This window comes from Artemia sp. Qi Xiang Cuo, chromosome 2, assembly GCF_049724085.1.
Source record: "Artemia sp. Qi Xiang Cuo chromosome 2, ASM4972408v1, whole genome shotgun sequence".
NCBI lineage: Eukaryota > Metazoa > Arthropoda > Branchiopoda > Anostraca > Artemiidae > Artemia > Artemia sp. Qi Xiang Cuo.
In genome coordinates, this window is record NC_142795.1 from 76,112,975 (window position 1) to 76,127,820 (window position 14,846).

Below are 14,846 nucleotides of genomic sequence, written 5' to 3' on the forward strand. Positions count from 1 at the left end.
TACTTATCAAAAGTTAAGCGCCTGAGAATATTTGGCTGATTTTCGAAAAAAAGGGGAAAGACCCTCTAAAAATTACAGAACCTTAATGAAAATCACACCATCATATTCAGCGTATCAGAGAACCCTACCGCAGAGGTTTCAAGCTCCTATCGACAAAAATGTGGAATTTGCATTTTTATCCAGAAGAACGATCACGGATGCGGGCTTATTTGTTTTTTTTTCCAGGAGTGATCGTATTGAACAAGTGCTCCAAGAATATCGTGGAAGTGCTCATTGGAACAGAAATTAATAGTTCTAGTGCCCTTTTAAAGTGACCAGAAAATGGAGGGCAACGAGGCCTCCTCCTACGCTCATTTTTTTCCCAACGTCATCCGATCAAAATTACGAGATAGTCATTTTGTTCAGCATCGTAGAAAATATAATAACTATGTCTTTTAGGACGACTTAATCCCCCGAAGTCCCCTTGGGTTGGGATTAAAATTATTAACTTTACCAACTGTTAAACTTTTGTATTGGTTATTGGTATTCAAGCAGCGGTTTACTGAGGGTTTTTTCTGAGGTGTGGGGGGAGGGTGGGTGGGTGGGGGGTTATGTAGGAGGATCTTTCCATGACGGAAGTTTTCGTGCGGGTAGGGGCATTGTTAGGAAGGGGCACCGGGTTTACCAGCATTATTTTAAAAAAAATAAGAAATTAAATAAAAAAAACAAGTTTTTCAACTGAAATTAAGGAGCACCATCAAAACTTAAAACGAACAGAAAATATTACGTATATGATTGGGTTTACCCCCTAGTCAACACCTTGCTCTTTAAGCCAAAGATTTTTTAGTACTTTCACAAGTGCTATTTATTCTAATTAAAGGCCTTCGTGATTAAGGGGTCATTTTTAAAGAATTGGAACGAAATTCGAACCTTAGCTTAAAGAGCAATGTATTGGCTAAGGTTTAAACCCTCTAATATACGTATCAAAAATATATGAATATAGAAGTTCGTTACGTAAGTTAATTCGTAAGTTACGTATATTTATTACTAATAAAAACGTTCGTAAATAAAATTAAACAAGTTTCGAGAAAACCATTTAACCAAATAAAATTAAATTAATATGCAGATTTATTTTTAGTTATTCATGTACGGTGAGCCAAAATCAAAACCTACATTAATTCAAAGACGTTCAAAAATTGAATAAAAAAAAAACAAGTTTTTTTAACTGAAAGTAAGGAGCGACGTCAAAACTTGAAACGAACAGAAATTAGTCCGTATATGACAGGGGCTGTACCCGCCACACCACCTCACTCTTTGCGCTAAAGTTTAACATTCTCAAAACTCTATTTTTTTTAAAAATAAAAAAAATTAGAGTAAAGAGTGAGTCGGTGATGAGGGGACAGCCCCATTCATATACGGACTAATTTCTGGGCGTTTTCAGTTTCATCGTCGTTCCTTACTTTCAGTTAAAAAAAAACTTGTTTTTTTTTATCTAATCATAAAAGAGATCGCTACCGTATAGGTTTAAAACTCCAATCTACAAAATGTGGAATTTTATATTTTGTTGTCAAGAAGAAAAGTTGGGGATGTATGTTTACTTGTTTTTGTTTGATTCTTAAGGGTGATTAAATAAAAAAAACAAACTTTTTAAACTGAAAGTAAGGAGCGACATTAAAACTTAAAACGAACAGAAATTATTCCGTATATGAAAGGGGCTGTCCCCTCCTCAATGCCTCGCTCTTTACGCTAAAGTTTGAGTTTGTATCATAACTTTATTTTTTTAAAAAGTAAAAAACTTTAGCATAAAGAGCGAAGCGTTGAGGAGGGGACAGCCCCTTTCACATATAGAATCATTTCTGGTCGTTTTATGTTTTATTGTCGCTCCTTAATTTCATTTTTAAAAACTTGTTTTTTTTTTATTTAATGTAATTCACGCACAGTAAAAATAATTTTGGACATTCACCGGCGACGGTCGACATTGACCAGATTTCGGATATTCATTGTAACATATACATTCTAGCTCAAAATGAGCATTCAAATTTAAAATAAACAGTAGGTTCTTACTACCTACTGTAATGACCGAGGTCGATCACTAAAAGATCAGGGTAGCAGTTTCCTCATTGAGGAATTCAAATGGCTGTAGAAACACGGAAGGCGTTAAATGACGTTTTCCAAAATGTCAGGAGAAGCAAACAACTGGTTTGGAAAATTTGCCTCCATATCTCTCTCCAGCTCCACTCTTGCCTGTTTGGCCATCTCCTGGTGGGACTTGTGTGACAAACTTGGTGGCTTTAGAAAAGCCGTTCACTTTACGTATTTTGGTCAGCAAAACTGGTGAAAGTTTGGTTATAACGCGTTTTGAGTGGACTATAAATTTAGGAATATCTTGAGTACGAAAGGGGATACATGCATTCTGATTAAACCGATCGATTGGGTGTGCCTGATCTAATCTAGCCGATATAGAACTTATTTTTGAGTGATATGTGACATAACGCCTTTCGTATTTAATTTCTTAGACCACACTGCTTTTCCATTAAAAACAAAAAAAAAAATTTTAAACAAGAAAAACGGGTTTTAATTTTCTATAAAGCAGTGAAATACATAAAAAAAATTCAGCACATGGTTTAAGTTTATTAAATTTACCTTTCTCTTGTGATTTTCTTCATTATATGTATTTAAATGATAATTAAAACGAAACGATTTTGGAATTAGTTTATTTACATTGCACTTTTCTAAAAACTTTTGTTGTGTAATTATATTGGCATGTTTTTTTGCTAAATTAAAAAATAATAAAATTGAATTTGTCTTTTGCCACCCGTAGGCTAGAAGTAAATAATTTCTTACACCACACTGAATTTCCATAAAAAAAAAAAAATAAATTTTTAAACACGAAAATCGGGTTTTAATTTTCTATAAAGCAGTGAAATACATAAAAAAAATTCAGCACATGGTTTAAGTTTAGTAAATTTACCTTTCTCGTGTGCTTTTCTTCATTATATGTATTTAAATGATAATTAAAACGAAACGATTTTGGAATTAGTTTATTTACTTTGCACTTTTCTAAAAACTTTTGTTGTGTAATTATATTGGCATGTTTTTTTGCTAAATTCAAAAATAATAAAATTGAATTGTTTTTTTGCCACCCGTAGGCTAGACGTAAATAATTTATTATACCACACTGCTTTTACATTAAAAAAAAAAAAAAAAATTTAAACAAGAAAAACGGGTTTTAATTTTCTATAAAGCAGTGAAATACAGTATTTCACTGCTTTATAGAAAATTAAAACCCGTTTTTCTTGTTTAAAATTTTTTTTTTTGCTTTCGTATTTACACAGCTGCAAAGGCGTCTAAGATGAGGATTGGCGTTTAATCACGGTACTCGTGGGAGATAAAATTAGAAAACCGACAGCACAATAGGATCGACCTGCATGTAATATAGTGGTTACATTATTGATAATTTACGACCCAAAGGAATCTCTTCAAATATATTGAAGTTATTCCCCCCAAGTTGGGGAATAGATTGCCCCTCCACATGGATCTGAAGGACCTCTCATGAAAAACTATAAAATTAATGTGGCTTCAAGCCCCCCATCATTCGCTGGTCAGATTTTTTGTACTTCTTGTGACTCTAAACTTCTGGATCTTGTGGCGTTGGGGGAGTTAGGAAAATAAAAATGATGGACCCCTATGTTCCTTCTATATAAACAGGAAGAAATTCTTATGCTGTCTAAATTAATTTCCTAACCTTACTGAACACCGATATTACTCCTGCTACTACTCGCCACCCGAGACCAGCACAGGTGCGCATGATGCTTCTCGATCCCAATTTAGCACCAAAATTAGCATTTAATAATCCCGCCGACCTGTAGGTCTATTGTTTACCGGGTAATATTATGGTATCTATATTATAGCGTATTACTTTTTTTTTCTTTTTTTTTGTTTAGTACCGACAATAGCAATCTGCACCCCTGATTTGCGTATACACCTATCATTAAATTTCTTAAGTACATTAGAAAAGTATTATCTCGATTTCAGATTGAAAAGGAAATCAAGGATGTTGCTAAATTTCGGCCGATTTTTCTAAATTTAGGCCAAAAGTTTCGCCTTCGGTGAAAATTTTACCGAATGCCAAAAAGTTGGGGAAGTGGCTCGCATCTCCCCCCTCCTTCCTACAACTACAAGCCCCCAGAGACCAGCACAGGTGCGCACACGGCGTCTCGTTCCCGATTTAGCACCAAAATTAGCAAATGGTAATCCCACCGACCTGTAGGTATTTTGTTTACCTGGTAATATTATGGTATCTATATTATATTACTCTTTTTTGTTTTTTTTTTTTTTTTTTTTTTTTTTTTTTAGAACCGACAATAGTAATCCGCACTCCTGATTTGCTTATAGGCCTATCATTAAATTTCTTAAGTACATTAGAAAAGTATTATCCCGATTTTAAATCGAAAAGGCCCAACACAGTAGCCGAAGAGCCGACATGAGTTTTACCATAGACAGTGAGTATTCAAGTAAATGTCATAAGGCGAAGCCGCATGTGTTGCAGCCAATATATTCTAGTCATCTTGAATAAAAACTTGGTAGATTGTTTGTTTGCCAAATTAGTCTAAAAATATGTGTTTTTTTTTCCATATTAGTCCGACAACTATCACATTCAATTTTCTGCATGCTACTAACTTGGTCCTTGAGAATGATTCTAAGGTAAAAAAAAATCGAACTGTCTGATAGAAGTCTGGGTAATGCACGTGTAGGCAAGAAGCAATAAAAAACCGAAATCCCAGACAGCAATGTCAAAAAAACCAGATCTAAGAGTTTAGGCCATTAGATGAATACTCAACATAACAGGTTTATTCCTGAAAATGCCGATAAAAGGCTTTTATATCAAATAAACCGCAAATTACGAGAGTTGGAAAATTATTCTAAGAGAGAGGGTTTCATGACTGTGCCTTCATAAGCATTTTTTTTATAGTGAGTTATATTTTTATAATCAAAAAAATACAATTTTTAATTACTGAGTATACTATGTATGTATAAATATTATTGGTAAAACGTATGAGGGCTATGTCAGAAAAAAAACTGAACCGATTAAAAAAATTAATATTAAAAAAAAAAAAACAAAATAAAATTGAAAAAAAAAACAACTCAAATGCATACACAAGTACTTTAAGAATTCTCGCCCCTCCCTTCCTCTAAAATTTTTTCCAATTTCCCACATTTTCCCTTCCATCCAACATAATATTATAATTTTCTTTACCTTTTCTAACAAAAATATATGAAGTGTGCACCAAGAGAAGACCGCGTTTTTTATCTACCCGTATCCGAGGTTAACACAGTCGAAATTTTACGTCAGTTCTCTATAATCTTTATCTATATAATCTATAATAATAAAGCAATTTTTGGTAAAATTGCTTGATTTTGCGATCAAACAGTTCGTGGTAACGAACTGTAAGTAAGGAGCGACCCGGCTCAATGGTAACTTACGTCATTTTTATCCTCGCGAGACGAAGAAATAATTTGTGCCTCCGTTTTGCAAAAAATGCCATAACAAACCCTCGGACGGCAAGTATTTTCCCCAAGCGTCACTCCCCATCCAGATTACGGCCGCCTCGATCTGTTTCTGAGCCCATCCCTGTTTTGTCCCCCATTCGCTGCGTTACTTCGATATACAAAAGAACTTTTGTCCCCTTTATTACAGAAAAATGAATAAAATGTCCCAATAGTTTCCTTTTCCCAAAGCATTTTTACGTTATTTATGTCACTTTTTCCCTAAAATTCAACTAACCCTCCAATTCTTTTTCCTTCCACAAAAAAACATAAACCTTTTTAGTTTTTTGTTTCAAAATTGATTTAAATAGACATATCCAGAATTATTTCAGCTAATTGTCCAAAAATTTAAACTGTAATTCGTAATAAAAAATAATTTTTTTAATTTCACATCCTGTTTTCCAATTGCGTTGGCGTTGACAACAGGAGAAATGCTACTACGTAATAGACTGCTGAAACTCGACTACCGTTACGGAATTTTTCTTTGTCTGAACTTGTGAGAACATATTTGGCAAAAAATTTCTAAGACGGTTTTTTCCTATGCCAAGAGTTTTAGGAAAAGTTTCTCTAATTTTACACTAGTCAGTGCTGCAAAGAATTTAAATAAGGAAAGGGGGTGCTTTTACATTTTACGTTCTGGATCAATGTTGTCGGATATTTTTAGTTATATCTATACACCTATTTAAAATATATTGTTTAGTCGTCAATATATATTATTATATATTATTATTATATTGATATTATATATCAATAAAATATTATTTAAAGAAAATAGTAAACAGGTTATTTTCGTTTGAAAATATTGATGTCTGTGTTTACGAATCAGTGCATTATTTTTTATTTATTTATGGACTCGATTCCCCATCGAAGGGGATTATCGGGGGGTAGGGGGTATCCGCGGGGGGGGGGGAGTAACTTTACATCAAGCGAGAGTTTTACAGTGAGAGAAGGAGGCGATACCCGAAGTCTTGTTTGTAGTGATTTTTATTCGTTTCAAGCTGGATTTGCATATTCAATTTAAGTTTCACTCGTTATGTAAGGGGAACAACGCCTTGGCATTGCTCAATAGAACTGAACGCTAGGAGTTCCTATCTTAATTTTCATAAGTTGGCTATTGTTTCGTGAATTTTTTTAATTACCTTATTTTTAATGTTTATATACAATTAATTTACTTGACATACATTTTTTTTTCGCCTTTCAAATAATGTTTTCTTTAAGCATTGCGACACATCTAAAACCATACAGAGAGCATTGAAATATTGATTTTTTTTTTTATGAAATGTGATTAAATAAACAATTTTTTCAAAACTAAAAGCAGGAAGTAACCTTGAAACTTAAAACAAACTGTAATTATTTTTTATGTAATGGGAACTGTCTCCTCTTCAACTCCTCGCTCATTAAGCTAAAGTTTTTTAGTGCTTTGAAAAACCTACTTTTTCTAATTCAATGGCTCTTGTGTTTCCGTAAGTCTTCTCAAAGAATTTAGGGGAAAACAGTTAAACTTCAGAGTAAAGAGCAAGGAGTCAAGGAGAAGGCAGTCTCCCTCTCATAAGGAGCAATTTCTGTTCCTTTTAGGTTTCGAAGCTGATCCTTACATTAAGTTGAAAAAAATAAAATAGTTTAAAAAAAAAGAATTTCTTATTGTTTTTAAAATCATGCAGCAGCCTAATCAAAATAAACTGTTGGGTATAATCCCCTTAAACACCCGTTTTATAGTTGTAAAAAAGTATGCGTCAATTGATATAAATTGATTAGTACCACCCTACTTTTTCAGTTTTTCTACTTAAGAATTAAAATATTGGATTTTAATTTAAACTTTTGACATTATTTGAATATAGTGTCAAAATTTGCAATGAATTATATTTTGCTCAATTTGTCCATATTAATATATCTGCTGCAAAATTTCGGACGGAGATTTCCTGGCGGGGTTCCTGGCCGACCTTTTCCATCTCTATGCCACTAAGTATGGGACTATAGCATTTTATGCTGTATATACAAAGATTGAAATTAATCCTTACTCCCTCTCCCTATCTCTTTCTACATTTGATGGCCCATGGAGAGTTAGCAGTTTGGGTGTTAAATTGTGCTCTTTTATGCATCTGTCCCCAACCTTGCCCACGCAACGAATTTCCTCGTTCATGATAGCTGATACGCACTTATACAACACTAAAGGCTATTTAAAGAAAGTTAATCAATTTAATTCAATCCAGTACTTCCGCTAAACGGCATTACTTCCTCTGCTAAGAATCATTTAACATTTTTTTTTTCGGTACTTTTAAATCGATCAGCCTCTCCGAATTTTAAATTGATCACGAATTGGTCCTCTTTGGAGCAAAGCTGCAGCTTGGTGCCTTAAAATGGCAGAAGACAACACTTTCCTCTGGCACCATCTCTATGGTGACTTGAATAGAACTTTAATTTACATTCTGATAAGTTCCCTCCAAATTCTCTAGGACCTTTGATTTGATACGAGCATCCGTTGGAAAAGAAAAACAAAAATGTATAAACATCCATCCGCCATTTTCCTTCTGGAAAACAAGTTTGTAAAGTTCCAAATAATGTAGATTCCAGCTTGAAACCTCAAGGGTAGGGTTCTTTATAATCTATATCTATATAATCTCTAATAATAAAGCAATTTTTGGCAAAATTGCTAGATTTTGCGATCAAACAGTTCGTGGTAACGAACGATATGATTTTGCAATTTCCGTTCCTTTTAGGTTTCGAAGCAGATCCTTACATTAAGTTGAAAAAAATAAACTAGTTTAAAAAAAAATTAATTTCTTATTTTTTTCCAAATCATACAGAAGCCTAACCAAAGTAAAATGTTGGGTATAATCCCCTTAAACACCTGTTTTATAGTTGTAAAAAAGTATTTGTCAATAAATGTAAATTAATTAGTACTGCCCTACTTTTTCAGTTTTTCTACTTAAGAATTAAAATATTGGATTGTAATTTAAACTTTTGACATTATTTGAATATAGTGTCAAAATTTGCAATGAATTATATTTTGCTCAATTTGTCGATATTAATATATCTGCTGCAAAATTTCGGATGGAGATTTCCTGGCGGGGTCCCTGGCTGACCTTTTCCATCTCTATGCCGCTAAGTATGGGAATATAGTATTTTATGCTGTATACAGAAAGATTGTAATTAATTCCGACTCCCTCCCCTATCTCTTTCTACATTTGATGGCCCATGGAGAGTCAGCAGTTTGGGTGTTAAATTGTGCTCTTTTATGTATCTGTCCCCAACCTTGCCCACGCAACGAATTTCCTCGTTCATGATAGATGATACACAATTATACACCGCTAAAAGGTAGTTAAAGAAAGTTAATCAATTTAATTCAATCCAGTTCTCCCGCTAAACGGCATTACTTCCTCTGCTGAGAATCATCTAACATATTTTTTTTCGGTACTTTTAAATCAATCAGCCTCTCCGAATTTTAAATTGATCACGAATTGGTCCTCTTTGGAGCAAAGTTGCAGCTTGGTGCCTTAAAATGGCAGAAGACAACACTTTCCCCTGGCACAATCTCTATGGTGACTTGAAAAGAACTTTAATTTACATTCTGATAAGTTCCCTCCAAATTCTCTAGGACCTTTGATTTCATACGAGCATCCGTTGGAAAAGAAAAACAAAAATAAATAAACATGCATCCGCCGTTTTCCTTCTGGAAAACAAATTTGTAAAGTTCCAAATAATGTAGATTCCAGCTTGAAACCTCAAGGGTAGGGTTCTTTATAATCTTTATCTATATAATCTATAATAATAAAGCAATTTTTGGTAAAATTGCTTGATTTTGCGATCAAATAGTTCGTGGTAACGAACTGTAAGTAAGGAGCGACCCGGCTCAATGGTAACCGAAACTCTAAAAAACAGAATTTTGGTACCAATAGATACATCAAAAGAATCAAATTTTAATTCTAATTTCATATATATAAGTTTCATCAAGTTTAATATTACCCATCAAAAGTTACCTGCCTGTGAAAATTTGGCTGATTTTCGGAAAAAGGGGGAAAGACCCCCTAAAACTTATATAACCTTAATGAAATTCACACCATCATATTCAGAGTATCAGAGCACCCTACTGTAAAGGTTTCAAGATCTTATCTACAAAAATGTGTAATTTAGCCTTTTTTGCAAGAAGAAAGATCACGGGTGCGTGTTTATTTGTTTTTTTTTTTTTTTACCCAGGGGTAATCGTATTTACCCAGTGGTCCTAGAATATCATAAGAGGGCTCATTGGAACCGAAATTAACAGTTATATCGCCCTTTTTAATTGACCAAAAAAAATGGAGGGCAACTAGGCCCCCTCCCACACTGATTTTTTTCTCAAAGTCACCCAATTAAAATTTTGAGATAGCCACTTTGTTCAACATAGTTGAAAATCTAATAAATATGTCTTTTACGATGACTTAATCCCCACAGTTCCCAGGGGAAGGGCTGCAAGTTATGAACTTTGCCCATTGCTTACATATTGTATTGGTTATTGGGAAGTATACAGATTTTTTCAGGAAGGATTTTATTTCTGATAGGGGGGTTGGAGGAGGGGGTTACTCGGGAGAATATTTCCGTGGATGATGTTTCTTTGGGGCAAGGGACATTTCTATGAAGGGGGCGCCAGATTTCCAAGCATTGTTTAAAAAACGATCAGAAATTAAATAAAAAAAAACAGTTTTTTCAACTGAAAGTAAGAAGCAACATTAGAACTTAAAATGAACATAAATTATTACGTATATAAGGGGGGGCTCCCCCAATTCAATACCTCGCTCTTTACGCAACATTTTTTTTTAGCGCTTTCAAAAGAGCTATCTATTCTAATTAAAAAGCCTTTGTGATTCTGATTTTTGTGAATTAAATTTTTTTTTAAATTTTAGCGTAAATAGTGTGGTATTGAATAAGGTCAGAACCCCCTCATATAAATAATAACAAATACGTAATAAAAAAAAAACAATAAAAAAAAAAAGCTAAACGGCTCAATATTAAAAGAAACTTTTAAAAACGGAAATTTTATGTCAATAAATGTATAAAAAGAATTGGCTAATAATGCTGATTCTAAATATATGAATTTTATTAAGTTTAGTATTACTCATCAAAGGCTACGAGCCTGAGAAAATTTACCTGATTTTTTAAAGAGGGGGGAAACATCCCTTAAAAGTGTTTCAAGCTCATATCTGCAAAAATCTGCAACTGTGTATTTTTTGCCAGAAGAAAAATATACGAATATAGAAGTTCATTACGTAAGTTAATTTGTAAATTACGTCAGAACCAAATTTAGAGACAGCCATTTAGCAAAAGAAAATTAAATTTTTTATGCAAATTTTGTTTACTTATTCAATGCCGGCGAGCCAAAATAAAAGCTGCATTAACTAAAAAACGATCAGAAATGAAATTATTATTAAAATTATTATTAAAGACCTCACTAATTTGAGCACAATTTGGAATTTATGGAAATATTTATATGAATTGTGCATGTCAGGATATTAACCACTGCCCTCCTTACTTATATTTGATGAAAAGGTGACTTGGGACCAACAATCTCTTCATACCGGTCTCAATTAATTTCAGAAACTTGTTTTTCCTAATAAACTTTTTTTCAAAGAAAAAACCTACATTAAACCTAGCACTAGCGGGAATAAAGTCAAATTGTAATTCAAGTGCAAAACGAACATGAATCACTATCAATAAATAAGTGAAACCAAAAAAGAATTGAAATTTGAGTAAATGATTAATTTAAACTTTCAACGAACATTGTGCTGATCTATTTCTAGATGGCTCGTTGTAAAAGTATTCCTGTTTAGATATAAATGTCAGTCAAAATTTTATATAAAATGTTTTATATAAATTTAATGTCAAATGTAATTTTATATAAAATGTTAATCAATATTAGGGAAATAATATTTTTTTGGGGTTGAAATTACTGTAAATAATACAAGTCTATTACATGTGGCACCACCACTCAAAGCTTTGCTTTAGAGTTATAAGAAATTTTGAAATTAATGGTGTACATTTTGCACTTTTAACCCACAAACTATTCAATTTTTGTGCTAATATTCTTACGGAAAAAACTAATCTAATGATGACAGTGTCAGCAACTTTTTCATACTCTTTGAAATACTTAAAGGAAACCGCCTGTCCCCTATCCATTAAAGCCAAACCTGTGCATACGTGAAGTCACGCTTTCCCCCTTCTTTAAAAAATATGGGCCAACACAAGAAAAATCTATTAAGCACTTACCCGCTAGGATGCTAAGTAATATGGCAGCAATGAGTGTATCCATTGTTTTACCGATAAGAAATGACTAAGAATTACATCGAATTTGAATTTTTATACTTCTACGGATGACAAAAAAAGAAAATTAAATTATATGAGAAGTCACGTAGTTCCTCTCAGATTTCCACCCACGTAACTTGAATTTTTCTCTCTTAAATCTTTGTTTTAAGTCATAAGCTAATTAGAAAAAAGTAATGGATTAAGGATTTATAAATATTAATGCTGACAAGAACGAAAAATAACGAAATATTTTAGCGAACTTATTAAGCTTGGTAGACTAATAAAATGAATCAACTTATCCTTGAGTCTATTGACGCTCCTTGGTCGGTGGCTGCAAAACTCAAATTCACAATGAATCCTGTTGCTTATAAATAGCCAAGTGTGACCCCATTCGTATAAGCAAAATCCTAAAACTAATATTTTACAAAAGAATTATTCACGTAAAGATGTAGTTTTATATTCTAGTTCTAAATATGTAAGTCTTTTTTCACTAAAGTTACCTTAGAATCCAAGTAATTTTCGTTCGTTTCATTTTTAATTTAATTTGAAAAACATTTTATTTTAAACCTGAAAGTAAGGAGCACCATTTGAACTTAAAATTACCTGAAATTATTCCGTATATAAGGGGGAGGGATATCTCTTCCTCAACCTTCGCTCTTTATGCTAAAATCTTGAAGTTATTTGAACATATTGCTCATTCAAACTCAAATTTTGTGTTTGAGCCGTCTTTCTTAAAAAACGTGATAAAGTCAAAATTAAGCGTGAAGAGCGAAGGTACAGAATAATTTCTGTTCGTTTTAAGTTTTAATGTTGGTCCTCAATTTCAGTCGAAAAATGCATTTTTTTGAAAATTTAATTGATAACCGTTTTTCAAATCATACCAGGAAATCCTCTTCCTTACCCCCCCCTTGGGAAAGTAAAAAATATCCTTTAGCCGAGAAAATAGGCCCCAAACAATTTCTATATATTTCCCAATAACTGATTGTATATGTGAACAACGGGGAAATCACATAACTTTAATATAAAAAAAAAACAAGCTATAAACACACATCTGTGATCTCCTTCCTTACCTCACCCTCGGTATAAAATTTCCTCTGAAATATTCCCCGTAAAAAAATCCATAATTCCAAGCTGTGATCTTCAGGCACGGTGCACCTGCTTTAAGCACTCTAGTTTGTTTAAAGTGAATGTATCGGCCACCCAGGACACTCGGTTAAGAGCACCCCGAAGGATCCAATGAATTGTCTGATCGAGGCAATGACCACCGTGAGGCGGCACCACCCGACCGAGACCCATATCCATCTATGAGATTATTAACCGCAGCAACTTTAATATATGGCCCATAGGAATTTTTTTATATTTCCCAATAACTGATAGTATGTGTGAACAATGGGCAAATTGCGTAACTTTAACATAAAAAAACAACAACAAATAAACACACGTGATCTTTCTTCTGGCAAAAAATGCAAAATTCCACATTTTTATGTAGATGCTTGGAATCACATCTTCAGATTCCGTATATCAGAGAATCCTATTGCAGAGGATTCTCTGATATACGGAATCTGAAGATGTGATTTTAATTAAGACCATTCGACTTTTTGGGGATGTTTTGTTTCCCACTTTGTATAAAATTTGGCAAATTTTCTCAGACTCGTAACTTTTAATGGGTAGCATTAAACTCAATGATTTTTTATATATGGAGTCAAGGAGGCACACTTGTGCCTCTATAAAGAGGCGACCCACCACAATGTTAAGCGATTTCAGGTCCTAGAGGTTACAGAGAGACGGCGGTAATTGCATTTTGTAGCCCAAGCTCAAACTAAAAAACTTGCAAAATTTCATCCTCTTCCGACTTTATCTTCCTGGGGTAAACTGGGCTGGAAATTTCGACCCTCCCACCACAGCCCCCCTTTACAATTGTCCGATTGAAATTTATAGGTTAATCATTACTAAAGCCTGGAAGCTTATCCTCGAAATTTAAGCTTACTCACATCACTCTTTCCCTGTTTTCAAAAAAACAAATAACGCCACTTAAAAGTCAGCAGTTCTTTTTTTTCTTATCCACGCCTACAAGCCACAGTTTGCAATTGATCCGGGTGAATGAGGACTCATTCGAAGCAGAATTTGACCTCTTAGGGCCTTTTGATATTTTCATACCGAAAAATTTATCCCCCGAATTTACATTTACTAAAAACCTCGTTTTCCCATAATAGCTCATGTTAATTTTTCCCACCACAACCCCCCTTTTACGTTGTCTGATCAGGCTGAAATTCTGAGGATAATGTACTCTAAGGCCTGGGAGTTCATCATTGAAATTTCAGCTCCATCTGATTACTCTTTTTCTGTTTACTAAAAACCAAATATCAAGTTTTGTGGGAATTTGCGTGCGTCAAACATAGATTACATTTACTAAAAAAAAATTACAATTGTGTCTTTTTAGTCCAGCGTTTGATACTCCAGACTGTCAGGTGGAAAACCCGGGTTCGAGTCACAGTCAGAGCAAATTTTTTATATATTGAATTTAAACTTTAAAAAAGAAACTCAGTTTCTTTTTTAAATTATTTGAAAAAAATTACGTTTTCTAAAGAGTTAAAGAGGCTGAGTTACAAGGTCGACCCTTAAAACGTACAGGGATTAGGAGGCACAGTTGGGGGGCTGTTAAAGAGGCTGAGTCACAAGTTCGAACCTTAAAACGTACAGGGATTAGGAGGTGCAACTGATTGTGCACCACATTTTGGAAGTCTTCTCTCTTCATGCATAAATTATTTGAAAAAAAAACACGTTTTCTAAAGAGTTAAAGAGGCTGAGTTACAAGGTCAACCCTTAAAACGTACAGGGATTAGGAGGCACAGTTGGGGGGCTGTTAAAGAGGCTGAGTCACAAGTTCGAACCTTAAAACGTACAGGGATTAGGAGGCACCCTGTACGACGTGATTTGAGTATTCAGGAATTAAAAGCCTTAACACAAGAATGTTCAAGAGCGGAGGGTTTGGGGGCGGCAGCCCCCAACTTTAACTCCTGACACGATCAGCTAACAGTTAGTCAAGC

General features: G+C 33.8%; 1 long non-coding RNA gene across 2 annotated transcripts in view; it reads right to left on the bottom strand.

The window, feature by feature from the left end:
• LOC148955626 (uncharacterized) overlaps window positions 1-14,846 on the bottom strand; it is a 325,352-nt gene that overhangs the window by 97,384 nt on the left and 213,122 nt on the right. The window contains exon 3 of one of the 2 annotated variants that reach the window (XR_016143728.1): window positions 12,078-12,212. The exons of the other annotated variant lie outside the window; for it this stretch is intronic. This is a non-coding gene — a long non-coding RNA (uncharacterized LOC148955626). Of the gene's footprint in view, window positions 1-12,077; window positions 12,213-14,846 lie in introns of those variants that run through there. 2 annotated transcript variants of the gene reach the window in all.